We start from the raw sequence: 17,154 nt of genomic DNA on the forward strand, positions 1-17,154 counted from the left end.
TTTCTTTGCTGATTGCCCCTCAGCAGCAGTTTTTCAACCCTTTTAGAAATTGGATACAGCTTGACGGAATTCAATAAATAATCGGAAGGGAAAGGAGAACTTTGAAGCAAATAGGCAGAAGTTAAAAAAAAAGTCAGTTCTTGGGAGACATTGCAAATTGCCTCCTCCTCTGTAGAGAATAGAATCATAGAATCATAGAGTTGGAAGAGACCACAAGGGCCATCGAGTCCAACCCCCTGCCAAGCAGGAAACACCATCAGAGCACTCCTGACATATGGTTGTCAAGCCTCTGCTTAAAGACCTCCAAAGAAGGAGACTCCACCACACTCCTTGGCAGCAAATTCCACTGTCGAACAGCTCTTACTGTCAGGAAGTTCTTCCTAATGTTTAGGTGGAATCTTCTTTCTTGTAGTTTGGATCCATTGCTCCGTGTCCGCTTCTCTGGAGCAGCAGAAAACAACCTTTCTCCCTCCTCTATGTGACATCCTTTGATATATTTGAACATGGCTATCATATCACCCCTTAACCTCCTCTTCTCCAGGCTAAACATGCCCAGCTCCCTTAGCCGTTCCTCATAAGGCATCGTTTCCAGGCCTTTGACCCTTTTGGTTGCCCTCCTCTGGACACGTTCCAGTTTGTCAGTGTCCTTCTTGAACCGTGGTGCCCAGAACTGGACACAGTACTCCAGGTGAGGTCTGACCAGAGCAGAATACAGTGGCACTATTACTTCCCTTGATCTAGATGCTATACTCCTATTGATGCAGCCCAGAATTGCATTGGCTTTTTTAGCTGCCGCGTCACACTGTTGGCTCATGTCAACTTTGTGGTCAACCAAGACTCCTAGATCCTTTTCACATGTACTGCTCTCAAGCCAGGTGTCACCCATCTTGTATTTGTGCCTCTCATTTTTTTTGCCCAAGTGCAATACTTTACATTTCTCCCTGTTAAAATTCATCTTGTTTGTTTTGGCCCAGTTCTCTAATCTGTCAAGGTCGTTTTGAAGTGTGATCCTGTCCTCTGGGGTGTTAGCCACCCCTCCCAGTTTGGTGTCATCTGCAAATTTGATCAGGATGCCCTTGAGTCCATCATCCAAGTCGTTGATAAAGAAAGCTGTAGAAAGCTGGTATTTGCAAGAATCCTGGCAAGAAGCTCTAATAACATTAATTCCCAAACAAGGGACAGAATTGACAGAAACCAAAAACTATAGACCAATTTCATTGTTGAACATTGATTATAAGTTATTCACGGAGGTATCGGCAAACAGATTAAAGAAAATTTTGAATAGAATTATAAATGAGGACCAAGTGGGATTCTTGCCTGGAAGACAAATGCAAAACAACATGAGAACAGTAACTGACATCCTGGAGTATTTAGATATGAGACCCGATAAGAAAGCTGCGCTAATATACCATATTTTTTGCTCTATAAGACTCACTTTTTCCCTCCTAAAAAGTAAGGAGAAATGTGTGTGCGTCTTATGGGGCGAATGCAAGCTGCACAGCTATCCCAAAAGCCAGAACAGCAAGAGGGATTGCTGCTTTCACTGTGCAGTTGCTGTTCTGGCTTCTGAGATTCAGAATATTTTTTTCTTGTTTTCCTCCTCCAAAAACTAGGTGCGTCTTGTGATCTGGTGCGTCTTACAGAGCGAAAAATACGGTAAGTTGACACGGAAAAAGCATTTGATAATGTTTCTGGGAAATTTATGGGAAAAAAAATACAATTTTTGGATTTAGGAGAAACATTTGGACGTGGGATAAAAGCAATATATAGAAATCAAAATGCCAAATTGATAATCAGCAATGACCTATCAGAGACTTTTACAATTTCAAAAGGCACTAGACAAGGATACTCCTTGTCACCCCTATTATTTATCATAGTTTTGGAGACATTAACAACTGCCATAAGATCTGATCCCGGAATAAAAGGGATCACATTGTAAAGCAGAGCATACAAATTAAAGGCCTTTGCAGATGACCTAATTATAACAACAGAAAACCCCATAGAAAGTACATTGAAAACAATGGAAAGAATGCACGAATTTGGCCAGTTATCCGATTTGAATTAAATAAAAAATAAAAAAAGGTTAGTGAAAAATTTGGAAGATCGGAAAAACAGGAGTTACAGTGGTACCTTGGGTTACATACTCTTCAGGTTACATACGCTTCAGGTTATAGACTCCGCTAACCCAGAAATATTACCTCGGGTTAAGAACTTTGCTTCAGGGTGAGAACAGAAATCATGCTCCGGCGGCACGGCGGCAGCGGGAGGCCCCATTAGCTAAAGTTGTGCTTCAGGTTAAGAACAGTTTTAGGTTAAGAACGGACATCCGGAACAAATTAAGTACTTCACCCGAAGTACCACTGTACAAAATAAGACGGGTCTATTGATAACAAAAAAAAATCAAGTATCTGGGAATTTCGATCTCTGCCCAAAACAAAAATTTATTTGTTGATAATTACAGTAAAGTATGGAGGGAGATTAACAGAGACCTAAAAATTTGGGGGGGAGTAATTCTATCACTGTGGGGCAGAATTTCGACTAGCAAGATGTCAATGTCACCAAAAATGTTATTCCTATTACAAATGATACCAATAGTAAGTGGGACAAGCTGTTTCAAAGAGTGGCGGAAAGAATTAGCAAAGTTTATATGGCACGGCAAAAACCCCAGAATTAAGTACAAATTACTGACTGAGATAAAGGATAGAGGGGGCTTCGCTTTGCCAGACCTTATACTATATTACAAGGCAGCTTGTCTTTGCTGGATAAAGGATTGGATGACTTTGGAAAACACAAGCATATTGGATATAGAGGAGAAGGATAACAGATTTGGCTGGCACAGGTATCTGGGTTACAACAAAGTGAAGGTGCATAGAGGCTTCCTTTTTTCTTTTTTTGAATGTTCATGAGGGCTTTTTCTTTTCTTTTCTTTTTTCTTTTTAAATTTTTTTATTCAAAGTTATAACAAAACATATTTTCCAGAAACACATCCTTATTTCCCCCCATTTTTCTTCCCCCCCATAAAACCCATCCCCCCACCCCGACTTCCCTCAGTTCCAGTCTTTGATTTCTCCAATAATGCTGTTTTCTGCATGTTACAGAGTTGTATAGATCCTCCAACTGCTTAGCTAATTATTATCAGTAAAAAAATTGTGAATGTTTATTCAAAACCTGCCAAGGAGTCCAGTTCGCTTTGTTGCGTCTTCAAATACTTTGTGAAAGGTTCCCATTCATCCTTAAAGTCACAGTTATCCTTATCCCGAATAGAGGCTTCCTTAACCACATATTTGGAAAATCTTTATACACAGTCTGGGAAAAACACAAAAAGTTATTAGAACCAGTGACACCATGGTAGCTATCACCCCGGAAGCCTTCGCGGTAAAAAAGAAAAACATGACTAGCAATTGGGCGACATATAAAGATATACTGGAGGAAGAAAATAACTAATTAAAAATTAAAAGTTTTGATGAACTTAAAAAAATTAGGTTTGGATTGGCTATAATATTACCAATTAAAGGAGGTCTTTAAATAAAAAAACAACAACACAGATTTGAAAAACATATCTAAATTAGAGAAAGAATTATTATCAAACAACAGGAAAATATTATCGAAAACTTACAGATTATTATTAGATTGGGAACTCCAAGATGAAGAAGTGAAGGATGTTATGGTTAAATAGGCACAAGATTTCGGATTTCCTATCTTACTGAAAGACTGGGAAAATTGTGGAAAACAGACCTAAAATTCACAGCGTGTTATTTGATAAAGGAAAACTTTATGAAAATGATTTACAGGTGGTACTTGACCCCATCTAAATTGGCTAAAATATCTAAAAATAATAAGAGCACATGTTGGAGGTGTAAGCAGGGGGGAGGAACACTATTTCGCATGTGGTGGACCTGTCCCAAAATTTAAAAAAATCTGGGCTTCCGGAGGTGGCGCCAACGGTAATGGCGGATTCCCTCTAATTCGGAGGGAACCCGCTCCACAGAAACAGGGTCGGATACCGCTTCGGCACAGCGGGGACCCCTGAAATCACAGGCGGGTGAAGCCTGTGAACCTGGGACTCGGCGGGCACTGTCTGCGCCCCCCCAATCCATGAAGGAACCCGGCAACGGGCTCCGGAACGGAATGGGGAAGTGGCGCTGTGCTGTGAGTCGTCTGCTTCTTCTGTGGAGTGAAGCCGCGTAGCTGTTGCCGGAGAGCGCTGCCTTTCTTCCTTGAAAATTTGGCTTTGAAAACAACGATCCGTGAGTAGGATTACTACGTAATTAAGGAACTGTACAAAATTTGAAAGAAATTGGCCGAAGCGGAGAGGTATAAAAGATAAGTCTGCCTCCCGCTCCTGTAGATAGAACAAAGCATTGAACTTGAAAGCGGAAGCCTTAAAAGATGCACAAAAGGATTACAATCCAATCATCTAACCGGGTTCCCCCCCCCCCAAATTTGAGGGAAGAGGGGGGGAAGCTTTGAATGTTATTCTCTTAAAAAGAAGTGAGAAAGAGGAGATAAAAACCACCGCTCAAACCCCCTGGAACGGGTTCCCAGTGACAGTAAAAAGTTGGAGAAAATGTACTGTCTTTGAACATATTTTGACAGCTAGTCCTGCATTTGAAATACAATTTGGATACAATATTGCTGATAGGTACCTCCTGGTCTCAAAGTAACTGTTTAAGATAGATTGTTATCTTTCTGGTGAATTGGGGGACTTAAGGAAGAAGTAAATTATTTAAGAACTTTATGACTGTTACAGTGTCTCCCTAGTGGAATTTGGAACTTGTTACAACTAGTTACAACTGCAGCTGGCCTGAGGAATTTCTCACACTGCCTTCCTGGAACTTTCCATTTCAAAACAACTTTGAATCTAACCGTGTGACTGACCTTGAGTTTTATCTAGAGGGGTATGGCAGATGGAAAAGAGAAGCTAGACTCGTTACAAGCAACAAGGTCTGGCAGACTATTTCGAACAGACGGTGGATTGCAAAGGAGAGCCTCGACATCTGGCCCCTCTGGGGTTCCAATAGCAACCTCATCGGCACAACCTAAAACTAAAGGTATGGCAAGTGACGATGCCTTTGCTCAGGTACTGGCTAAAATTAATGAATCTTTGGATAGAATAAGTAAACAAGTAGCAGAGGCATCGGATAAGATTGATCAAAATACAACAAGTATTAATCAAAATACAGTAAGTATTAATAATTTGGGACAGAAAGTAAATACTAATACAGAGACTATTCAGAAACTATTACAGGAATCGGCCTCAACACGTCAGATTGCCGAAGAGGCTAAAGAAATTGCTACAGCTACTGTTGCAGAGGTTCAAGAGAAGATACCACCGCTACATAAACAACTTGAAGACCATAAGTTAACCCTGTCTATGATTGAGTTGAAGGAGAAACAAGTGAACTTAAGGGTCAGAGCCGTACCTGAAGTGGAGAAAGACAATTTAGTTGATTTTCTTACACAGGAATTCTTAGATTTTTGGAATCCAGAATTGGCAAAAGACAGCTTTAAAATAGTGAATGCTTTTAGACTTGGAAAAGGAGGAGGAAAGAAGGTGAGAGATTGTTTGATCACTCTCTGAACAAAAGAAGAGAGGGACAAGATCTTGGGTTTGCATTTCCAGAAGACACTGGAAATACAACAGTCAAAAGTGGAGATATTTAAGGACATTCCGAAACACCTTCTGGATCTTAGATCTAACTACAAAGACCTGGTTACCTTGTTGAGAAGTAATAGAATTAACTTTAGGTGGGAATTTCCTCAAGGCCTATCCTTTAGTTACAAAGGAAAGAAGAGGAAAATAAGATCAGAAGACGACAAAGACAAATTCTGGAGAGACCATGGAGAAGACCTACAAAAGAAAGTTACAGGAGAGTTAAGAGCAATTGCAAGAGAAACTTTAGACATACCAGGACTATCTCTGGAACTAAAAGACCGCCTGAGAAACGTGATACCACCGACGGAACAGGAACAGGCACTAGGTGCTGTTGGAGGAGAACCAAAATAATTACATCATGGCCCTGCAACTACTAAGCTGGAATTATCATGGCCTCAATTCCCCTCAGAAAAGGAAATCTGTGTTTCATTTATTAAAAAAGGAACAATTGGATTTGATTTGTCTACAAGAAACACATATAACAAGATTACACAGGAAATTGTTGATAAATAAAAGACTTGGTCAGGAGTTTATTTCATCGGACAAAGTTAAAAAAAGAGGGGTTGTGATTTATGCAAAGGACAGACTATCACCAAAATTTATTTTTAAAGATGACCAAGGAAGATTTGTGGCAATTGAAATTCAAACACAAGGAGAAAAAATTTTGATAGTAGGAATTTACGCACCAAATGAAAGGAAATCTGATTTTTTTAAGAAGTTGCATGAGACTTTGATGGACTATTTGGATTACAACATGATTTTGATGGGAGACATGAATGGAGTGGCATCTACACATATGGACAAGGCACAAAGACAGGTAGTCACTAAGGATGGTAGACTACCGAAAACCTTTTTTGAGTTGACAGACAACTTGGACTTAGTTGATATCTGGAGAATAAGAAACCCCATGGCTAAAGAGGGAGCCTTCTTTTCTGAAGCCAAAATGACATGGACAAGAATTGACCAAATTTGGATAACTAGAGGAATGGCACCAAAGACAAGAAAGGTGGAAATCTGCCCGAAAACTTGCTCCGACCATAATGCTGTCAAGATGGAAATGAAACTAACACCAACTGGCTCCTTTAGATGGAAGATGAATGACACCTTATTTAGAGATGAAGAAGTGCTTAAGAAGGCCCAAAAAACCTTGAGAGATTATTTTGAGATAAATTTGAGCACCAATGTGGAAAAAAGAGTAATCTGGGACGCAAGTAAAGCGGTTATGAGAGGGTTCCTGATACAACAGAACGCAGTAAAGAAGAGAATTCAAAATGAGAAGAAGGATAAGATATTGGAGAAAATAAAGGAAAGTGAAAAAAGACTGAGAACAAATCCAAAATCTCAAGAGACTTTGAGAGAATTAAAGTTACATCAAGTACAATATATGAAAATGATGAATCAGGAAATAGAATGGAAAATTAAACAAATGAGACAAAAGACATTTGAGTCGGCCAATAAATGTGGTAAACTGTTGGCATGGCAAATGAAAAAAAGACAAAAATTAAATACAGTCACGAACTTAGAAGTGGAAGGAAGGAATATACAGAACCCAGCAGAGATTAGAAATTGTTTCCAGAGGTACTTTAAACAACTATATACACAAGGGCCACTGAAAGAAACTCATCTAGATCAATTTTTGAAAACAAATGGATTACAAAAAATCTCTTAAGAAAACAAACTAATGTTGAACTATAAAATAACTGAACAGGAGATAGAAGGTGCCATCCAAAATATGCAATTGGGTAAGTCTCCAGGACCGGATGGATTGACTTCTAGATATTACAGATCTTTGAAAGAATGGTTAATACAACCTTTGAAAGAGGTCTGCAATGAAATAATGGAGGGGAAAAGAGCACCAGAGTCGTGGAAAGAAGCATATATTACACTTGTACCGAAAACAGAGACTGAAAAGACACAGCTTAAGAACTACCGCCCTATATCATTACTCAATGTGGATTACAAAATTTTTGCAGACATTTTGGCTAAGAGATTTTAAAAAGTGTTGATGGAAGAGATTCATAAAGATCAAGCGGGCTTTCTCCCAGGAAGGCATTTGTCTGACAATTTGAGGAATATAATTGATATTCTGGAAAAATTAGAAGTGAATATAAACACTAAAGCAGTTTTGATATTTGTGGATGCGGAGAAAGCTTTTGACAATATTTCTTGGAGCTTTATGAAGAAGAATCTACAGGGTATGGGGGTAGGCCAAGGCTTTGAGAATGGTATAAGTGCAATTTATTCAGAACAAAAGGCTAAATTAATTGTAAATAATGTGGTGACGGAAGAACTTAAAATAGAAAAAGGGACACAACAAGGTTGCCCAATTTCCCCACTTCTTTTTATTTCGGTCCTGGAGGTTTAGCTGAACATGATTAGAAGGGACCAGTTGGTTAAAGGTATACAGGTTGGAGCTAAACAGTACAAATTGAGAGCATTTGCAGATGATTTAGTATTGACGCTACAGGAGCCAGAATCTAGTACTAAAAGGGTTTTAGAACTGATTCAAGAATTTGGTCAAGTTGCAGGATTTAAATTGAACAAGTTAAAAACTAAGGTTATAGAGAAAAATCTAACACCAATGGAGCGAGAGAGGTTTCAGAATGTGACAGGTTTAACAGTGGTTAAGAAAGCTAAATACCTGGGGATCAACATGACAGCAAAAAATGGGAATTTATTTAAAGATAACTATGAAAAATGTTGGGCTGAAGTGAAAAAAGATTTAGAAATTTGGTCAAATTTGAAGCTTTCACTGCTGGGCCGTATTGCTGCGATAAAAATGAATGTATTGCCTAGAATGTTGTTTTTGTTTCAAACTTTGCAAATCGTGGACAAAATGGATTGTTTCAAGAAGTGGCAGAAAGATATTTCTAGATTTGTCTGGCAGGGCAAGAAGCCCAGAATAAAATTTAAAATACTAACGGATGCAAAGGAAAGAGGTGGATTTGCCCTGCCAGACCTCAAACTTTATTATGAATCAGCAGCTTTTTGCTGGTTGAAAGAATGGCTGCTTCTTGAAAACACTGACATTTTGGACCTAGAAGGTTTTAACAATGTATTTGGATGGCATGCATATCTGTGGTATGATAAGGTCAAAGCACATAAAGCATTTAAAAATCACATTGTCAGGAAAGCACTGTTTAATGTTTGGATAAGATACAAGGATTTATTAGAAAACAAAACTCCAAGGTGGCTGTCACCAATGGAAGCGAAAGCCTTGAAAAAGCTCAACATGGAGGTCAAATGGCCGAAATATTGGGAAATTTTGGAACAAGATGGAGATAGACTGAAATTGCAGAGTTTTGAAAAATTAAAAAACAAAGTGTGAGACTGGCTTCATTATTTTCAGATAATGGAGGCATTTAATTTGGACAAGAAAATTGGCTTCCAGGTGGAAAAATCAAAATTAGAAACTGAACTGTTAGAACCCAAAACTAAGAATTTGTCAAGAATGTATAACTTGCTGCTGAAATGGAACACTCAGGATGAAACGGTGAAATCTGCTATGATTAAATGGGCACAAGACGTTGGACACAACATTATGTTCGCTGACTGGGAACAGTTGTGGACCACAGGTATGAAATTTATGGCATGTAATGCCCTAAGAGAGAATATTATGAAAATGATATACAGGTGGTACATAACCCCAGTCAAGCTTGCAAAAATCTACCATTTGCCCGATAATAAATGTTGGAAATGTAAAGAAACTGAAGGTACATTTTTTCACCTTTGGTGGACGTGCCCAAAGATTAAGGCTTTCTGGGAAATGATATATAATGAATTAAAAAAGGTATTTAAATATACCTTCTTGAAGAAACCAGAGGCCTTTCTCCTGGGCATAGTCGGCCAATCGGTGTTAAAAAAGGATAGAACTTTCTTTATGTACGCAACAACAGCAGCAAGAATACTCATCGCAAAGTATTGGAAGACACAAGAGCTACCCACACTGGAGGAATGGCAGATGAAACTGATGGACTATATGGAACTGGCGGAAATGACTGGTAGAATCCGTGACCAGGGAGAAGAGTCGGTGGAAGAAGATTGGAAGAAATTTAAAGATTACCTACAGAAACATTGCAAAATTAAAGAAAGTTAGAGTGATGATGGATTGAAATTAAGTGGTTTCTAGCTGCACAGGTTTTAAAGTTATATACAGATTAAGATTAAGGATTAGGAATAAAAAGGTTAAAAGAATGGAAAATTGGCTATTAATAGATAAAAATTTAATGTTATATTATATTAAGATTAAGGATTGGGATTAAAAAAGAGGGAAAGGAATTGCTGGACAAACAAACTGAATTGGAATACAAAAGAGGGAGGTATGAGGAGGTCCAGAAAATAAGTAAATTCAAAAGTAGTGATGAAAAGATGGAATTGTTTTTAACTGTTTTTTCTTTTTTTTCTTTTTGTATTTTGGATTGTGTATTTTTCTTTTTACTTTTAAATTCTTTTTTATTGATGTGTCTCTTTTTATCTGAAACTTTAATAAATATCATTTAAAAAAAAGAAAAACAAAATTTAAAAAAATCTGGGACATGGTCTATGAAGAACCAAAGAAAATGCTCAGAGAAACATCTAATAAAAGTCCAGAGGCTTTTTTACTGGGCATTATGACAATAAACATCCCTAGAATAAAGAAAAGTGTATTTCTTTATGCAACAACCGTGACTCAAGTATTAATTGCCAAGTATTGGAAAGGAGACCAGATCCCAATTAAGGTAGTGTGGCAAAAGAAATTATGTGAATATGTTGAACTAACCAAAATGACAGAAGCAATAAGAAATCACCCGAGTTCAAGGGTGAAAAATGAATAGGATTGTTTTAAAAATTACTTTAGTAAACATGGTTCCCAAATGCAAACTTGGGTGTGCCTAACTCACAAAATAAAAGTTAATTGGAGGAGATATCCTATACAAAGAAAAGGTTGAAGGTACTGGATACTGGAACACAGTACAAAGAAATGGAAATAAAGAGAGAAGATGAAGCTGTTAAGAGGTAGAGGGAAGTTAAGCATTATAGAGAAATAGATGAATTTTATAGAAAGAAAAACAGATTGTGTATGTAACTGTAAAGAAAGAAGACGCTGTTATCTGTAAAAAAAATGCAATAAAAATTATTTTTTAAAAAAGAAAGCTGGTATCTGCAATATCAAGCTCAAAATAATAGGGATTTCCATCCCTTCCTTCTCTCCTTCTCTTTCTCTTTCTCTCTCTCTCTTCACACACAGGCACACTTTGCGATATAATTGCTGAAACGTGCAGAGTAAACAAACTCCACTGAAAACTGTTGACCCAGTGAGCAGCTGCTGTTAAAAAAAGAAGCTAATTCAGATCTGGGGATCATTAGGAAAGGGATAAAAAAAAATTAAAGACTCCATCATGATGCCTTTTTTATACAGATCTATGATGTGGCCCTAGCAGTTCGAAAGCACCGCTCCGGCGGGAAGGTAAATGGCGTTTCTGTGCACTGCTCTGGTTCACCAGAAGCAGCTTAGTCATGCTGGCCACATGACCCGGAAGCTGTACGCCGGCTCCCTCGGCCAATAAAGCGAGATGAGCGCTGCAACCCCAGAGTCGGCCACGACCAGAACTAAAGGTCAGGGGTCTCTTTACCTTTCCCTTATGATGTGGCCATGCTTGGAAGACTGTACAGCTCAGGACACCACAAAAGATGGAGAAAGTGAAAAACAGCAACCAAAATCGTCAAGCAGCTGATCCATTATAGACAAAAAGGTACCAATTGGGCTTTTAAAGTTTCATAACAGCGGTTGGGAATCTTTTTGACACAGTGGGCCACATCTTTATTTACCCCACCCTCCTTGGATCAGCTCTGGCATTATAACCATCTGACTTACCAAAACCGGCCCAGGAAAGTTAAGTGAGTTTCTGCCTAAATGGGACTGAGCTTCCCCCACATCAGCTGAAGAGCAGGGAGTCCACACCTGCTTTCTGCAGCTACTTTCTAACTGCCCTACCCTTGGCATATGGCACTAGGTGTGAGCAGGTGCGCATAGTGTGGAGAAACTGGATTAGTAGATTTGGAAAAGACAAAGCAATTCTTCACAAAGGGCATAGCTAAACTCTGGGATTTGGCCCCGCAAGGTGTAGTGCTGCCTGCCTGCTTGGCCTGCTTTAAATGGGGTTTAGACTAGGCCTTAACAGAGGATAAGATTATCAACAGCTACTAGTCATGATGGCTACGCCATCCTGCTGGGGAACAGGAATAGGAGGGGGCTATTGCACTCTGATTTGGGGCTTCCTAGAGCTACCTGGTTAGCCACTGTCAGGGCAATAGGCTGGATCAGGGACAGCTCTGGTCTGGTGGCACAGAGCTCCCTTGTGCTGTATTGCAGGAGGGAAAGACGGCTGCACACACACACTTGGCTTTTCCAAGACAACAGGGTAAAAACTGGATTCAGTAAAATATGAGCCACATCACAGAGCTGTCACACTTCCAGCTTCCTTGTTCAGATCTATGTACTTTTCAAGGGAGAAGAGGACCCCCTCATGTCTAAGGGATGGGTGAACAACAGAGAATCATCTGGATGCCTGGATTCAGAACACGGAGTAGCACACAGAGAGCCCCAGGAGCAGAGCATTAAACTCATAAAAATAAACAGCACAATGTAGTGTTAGTAATGCAGATTGTTAAACCTTTAGATCCCATTCAGCTACACACAGCAGCTGACCTCTTACTACTCCTCTTGCAATGAGCAGACAACACACTGTTCAGTAAGTTTACTTACAGGTTCAGAATATCAGCCATGCAGTATTCCATGCAGCAGCAAGGATAATGCAGCCAAAATAATATTGGGTAAGAAATACAGCAAAGTAGTTTCAAACATGCAGTCTGTGCTTAGGAAGAAACACACACACATCCTTCTTGGTAGATTACATGATGGGGAAGAGGAGGAGGAGGAAGAAGGAGAAGGAGAAAGGGGGCATGACCTAGAATCATAGAGTTGGAAGAGACCACAAGGGCCATCGAGTCCAACCCCCTGCCAAGCAGGAAACACCATCAGAGCACTCCTGACATATGGTTGTCAAGCCTCTGCTTAAAGACCTCCAAAGAAGGAGACTCCACCACACTCCTTGGCAGCAAATTCCACTGTCGAACAGCTCTTACTGTCAGGAAGTTCTTCCTAATGTTTAGGTGGAATCTTCTTTCTTGTAGTTTGGACCCATTGCTCCGTGTCCGCTTCTCTGGAGCAGCAGAAAACAACCTTTCTCCCTCCTCTATGTGACATCCTTTTATATATTTGAACATGGCTGTCATATCACCCCTTAACCTCCTCTTCTCCAGGCTAAACATGCCCAGCTCCCTTAGCCGTTCCTCATAAGGCATAAACCTAGCTGAGTTTATCTAGCAATACAACTCTGTGGTCCTTTATGTTAAATAGTGGGTAGACATAGCAGACAATGCAGCAATTTCTCCAAAGCAGCTCTTGTTTATTCACAGGCCAGAACAGAACTGAACAGCAAACAGCTCAGCCGGCCTGCTTTTATAGGCAGCCGGCTGTCAACATTGTAGCAACTACAACCCAGGGTTTCCCACCTAAAGTAACTGACGTGGACCTGAGTGAAAACTACATACACGATACTCCTGGTGGCCAGGGTGAGAACTTCAATACATAACACTTTACCCCTTTATGCACCAACTCGCAGTCATGCATAGTTCTGTTTGAATGCAATCTCCCACAATTTGAATCTCTTGTGTTGTGGTTTGTCCTGCAGATCTTAGAGACAAGAAATGGCTTGTAAGTGGCTTAGAGGAAGTTTCATTCCTTTTCTTCCCTTCTTGCTGGTAGTGGCCAAACAGGTTTTGCTTTTGCATGGTTTTGAAACAACACAAAAACCTGCACAACCAATTTGGATATAAACAAAAGTGAGATGAGGGCTTATACCAGTGGTAGGCAACCTAAGGCCCGTGGGCCGGATGCGGCCCAATCGCCTTCTCAATCCGGCCCACTGACGGTCCGAGAATCAGCGTGTTTTTACATGAGTAGAATGTGTCCTTTTGTTTAAAATTCATCTCTGGGTTATTTGTGGGGCATAGGAATTCGTTCATATATTTTTTTCAAAATATAGTCCAACCCACACATGGTCTGAGGGACGGTGGACCGCCCCCTGCTGAAAAAGGTTGCTGACCCCTGGCTTACACCATAAGCAGCAAATCTCATTTTCAAGTTACCTTCAATTCTAGATATAAAAAAGCCTCCAGGGCCTTATCTTCCTTCCTTGAAGCGGAGCACCAACTGCCACATTATTTGTATAATAGCTAATATGGCCAACTGTCTACTGCAGGTGTGGGAAACCTTTTGTCCTCCAGATGTAGCTGAACTACAATTCCCATCTTGGCTCTGCTTCCCAGGGATGATTCAAGTTATAGTTCAGCAACATCTGGAGAGCCAAAGGTTTCCCACAGCTGACCTGCTGAATGGCAGTGAGCCTATTATTTTCCTTCTGTGCCATCTGAAACCATCTGAAAATCCATATTCTTCTAATTAATGCAGGGTATGACTAAAGAGCAGGGATACATTCAATTCAATTTACATTTAAAGATCAACCTACATAATTCACAGTTCCTGACAAAATATGGAAGCTGCAAATGCAGCCATCTTTTGAAATTTGCCCTTCTTCGAATTCTCCAACCAAGCAATGCGCTTTCTATGGGGAAATTGCTTGCAAAAATGTGTATAATAGAAGAAATCACACCCAAATGCCGATGAGTTTCATGAGGACTATTTAATAAAGGAATTTACAAACTGATGTGTTATGCATTGTATATGCATTATAATGTGTTTGAACCAAACATACTCAAATCTGGAAAACTGCAAAAACCCAAGGAAAGCTGCTTTTCCATCCACAAATTAGTCTGGAAGAAGTAGATCAGTTCAGTTCCTATAGGAATTAGCAAAGAACAAGTTTCTAAAGCATCCCAACCAGCCTAGTTGGGCCACTCTGCAAGGACATAATTGATACTGCTTTGGTCATTGGCCCCGAGACTTTGGGGGCTGCTCCGCACAAAGCTGCCTCACTCCGCTCAGCTCCTACTGCCCTTCTTCCTTCTCATCCCCAAATCCAGCTCACTGGGAAGACTCTGCAGCCTGCAGGCTGTCTCTGCCCTCTCCTCACAACACCCTTTCCCCTGGTAGAATAAGGCAGCAGCTGCCAAGAAGATGAAGATCACAGGACAATGGAACTCTTTCCCCCCCTCCTCCCCAGTCCTGACCTTATGGTGCCCAGGGAGGGGTTCTGCTAAAAGGGTCTTTTCAATCCCTTAATTTGGAATTTAAAAACCAAAAGCTGACAAATAGAGGTTCCTTTTGGAAGTGGGGGTGGGGGTGTGCATGACAAAGGTCTCTCCATCACCCCAAGATCAGAATGACAAAAGACACTCTCAGTTTACTGCTTCCTCCTCAGAAAGGCCAGGGTGCAGACAGGGCCCCTCTTTAAACAGCAGGGGGGGCTTGTTTGCGCTGAAGCAGTCTGCACACCCAGAGTGCCCTGTTTGCTGGATCCCGCTCCAGTGCCCAGGGGGCTTCCAAATGCATTTTGAAAGCAAAGTGGGCAGGAAACCTCCAGCCCCCCAGGTGCTGCTGGGCACCCAAGGAGGGATGAAGGAGGAAGCTGATTTTCTTTGCATTTTAATGTGAAATCACATAGTTAACATTTCTCAAAGTAATATGTAAAGCCAAACATGGGGGGAGGGCATATTGCCTACTGCCGCAACATGTCCTGAGTTGCCCACTCTTTAGGGAGACCCTAGAATTTTTTTCAAAATGGTCTACCCCACTAACTTCTACTCACAGTAGACCCATTGAAATGGACCTAAATTAGTCACGTCCATTAATTTCAATGAGTCTACTCCGAATACGACTAGCAATAGATACAATGCTCCGTCTACGAGTGGATGCGCTAAGGCAAGTACATTTGTTTCCTACTCTTTTTGCACATGGCCAGGAAGCTAATGTGGAACAGATGGGTACACAAAGCCAACACCACACTGCTGGGGGCACCAAAGCTGAGCCCCTGTCCCATGAAGCAGTGCAATTTATTTTTCCTTTAGCTGCCACCACACAGCCCTAACACAATTGACCTGTGTCTCTACAGGGACATTTCAGCATTGGGTGAGCAGCAGTGCTGGTTTTAAGGAGGAGCTAAGCTCAGCCTTCTTTATGTGAGAGCTGGACCATAAAGAAGGCTGATCGCCAAAGAATTGATGCTTTTGAATTATGATGCTAGAGGAGATTTTTGAGAGTCCCATGGACTGCAAGAAGATCAAACCTATTTATTCTTAAGGAAATCAGCCCTGAGTGCTTACTGGAAGGACAGATCTTGAAGCTGAGGCTCCAATACTTTGGCCACCTCATGAGAAGAGAAGACTCCCTGGAAAAGACCCTGATGTTGGGAAAGACTGAAGGCACATGGAGAAGGGGACGACAGAGGACAGGATGGCTGGACAGTGTTCTTGAAGCTACTAACATGAGTTTGACCAAACTGCGGGAGGCAGTGGAAGACAGGAGTGCCTGGCGTGCTCTGGTCCAGGGGGTCACGAAGAGTCGGACACGACTAAACGACTAAACAACAACAACAAGCTCCGCTTCCCTCCGCAGCCGCCACCCGCAATCTTAATTTATCCAAAGTGCAGTCTCCCTGCCTATAGTTTGATAGAGCTATAGGCTGTGGGAATTGCACTTTGGCTATATAAAGGCAACATGCAACCACTACAACTGGGATCTGAGCTTGGCTCCCATTCAAAAGCAGCTCTGCCGTGTCCCCATGGCTAGCGGAGCGGCCTGCAGGCCTGGCCCTGCGAAGAACCCTTCTCGGCCCCCGAGAATGTCAGCCTGTGCCCAACCTGGCCTACCACTGATGCTGGTCACCAAAAGAACAAAAACATATTCTTTTGGCCCAGCAATGCCAGTAAAACCCAATAAGATTTTGGTTTCTTAAAAGCAGAGCTCAACAAGGTACTTCCTTGGCACAGGTGGCACAGGGCAGCTTTCACCAGCCTGGTGCTGTCAAAATGTTTTTGACTACAGCTTACTCTCCAACATTTCTCTGAGGAAAATAGGGACATTCTATTCCATAATCATCATAAAAATAATTTTATTATTTATATCCCACCTATCTGACTGGGTTGCCCCAGCCACTCTAGGTTTCCAACATATAAAAAAAACATAATAAAACATTAAACATTAAAAAGTTTCCCTATACAGGGCTGCCTTCAGATGTCTTCTATAGGTTGTATTATCTCCTTGGCTCGGGGGGGTCACATAACTTCATACCCTCCAGCGTTTCTCTGATGAAATTAGGGATGTCCTAAGGAAAAGGGGAACATTCCGGGATCAGTTCAGAAACTGGGATGGCTTCTGTAAATCCGGGAGTATCCCTGGAAAAGAGGGACCCTTGGAGGGTCTGTGAGCCTGTGGCCTTGGCTGCTGGAGAGCTTTCCAGCGGTTGGGGAGGTGCTGATCTGGATGCTGGGCAGTGACT

At 41.1% G+C, this 17,154-nt stretch overlaps 1 long non-coding RNA gene across 1 annotated transcript in view; it reads left to right on the forward strand.

Moving 5' to 3' along the window:
* Nucleotides 1-14,424, forward strand: part of LOC308463899 — a 46,345-nt gene extending 31,921 nt beyond the window's left edge. The window contains exon 2 of the long non-coding RNA XR_013979803.1: nt 13,795-14,424. This is a non-coding gene — a long non-coding RNA (uncharacterized lncRNA). The remainder of the gene's footprint in view (nt 1-13,794) is intronic.
* Nucleotides 14,425-17,154: the final 2,730 nt, after the last annotated feature.

The sequence above is a fragment of the Podarcis pityusensis genome (genome assembly GCF_964106645.2).
Source record: "Podarcis pityusensis genome assembly, chromosome: 15".
In the NCBI taxonomy this organism is placed as follows: domain Eukaryota; kingdom Metazoa; phylum Chordata; class Lepidosauria; order Squamata; family Lacertidae; genus Podarcis; species Podarcis pityusensis.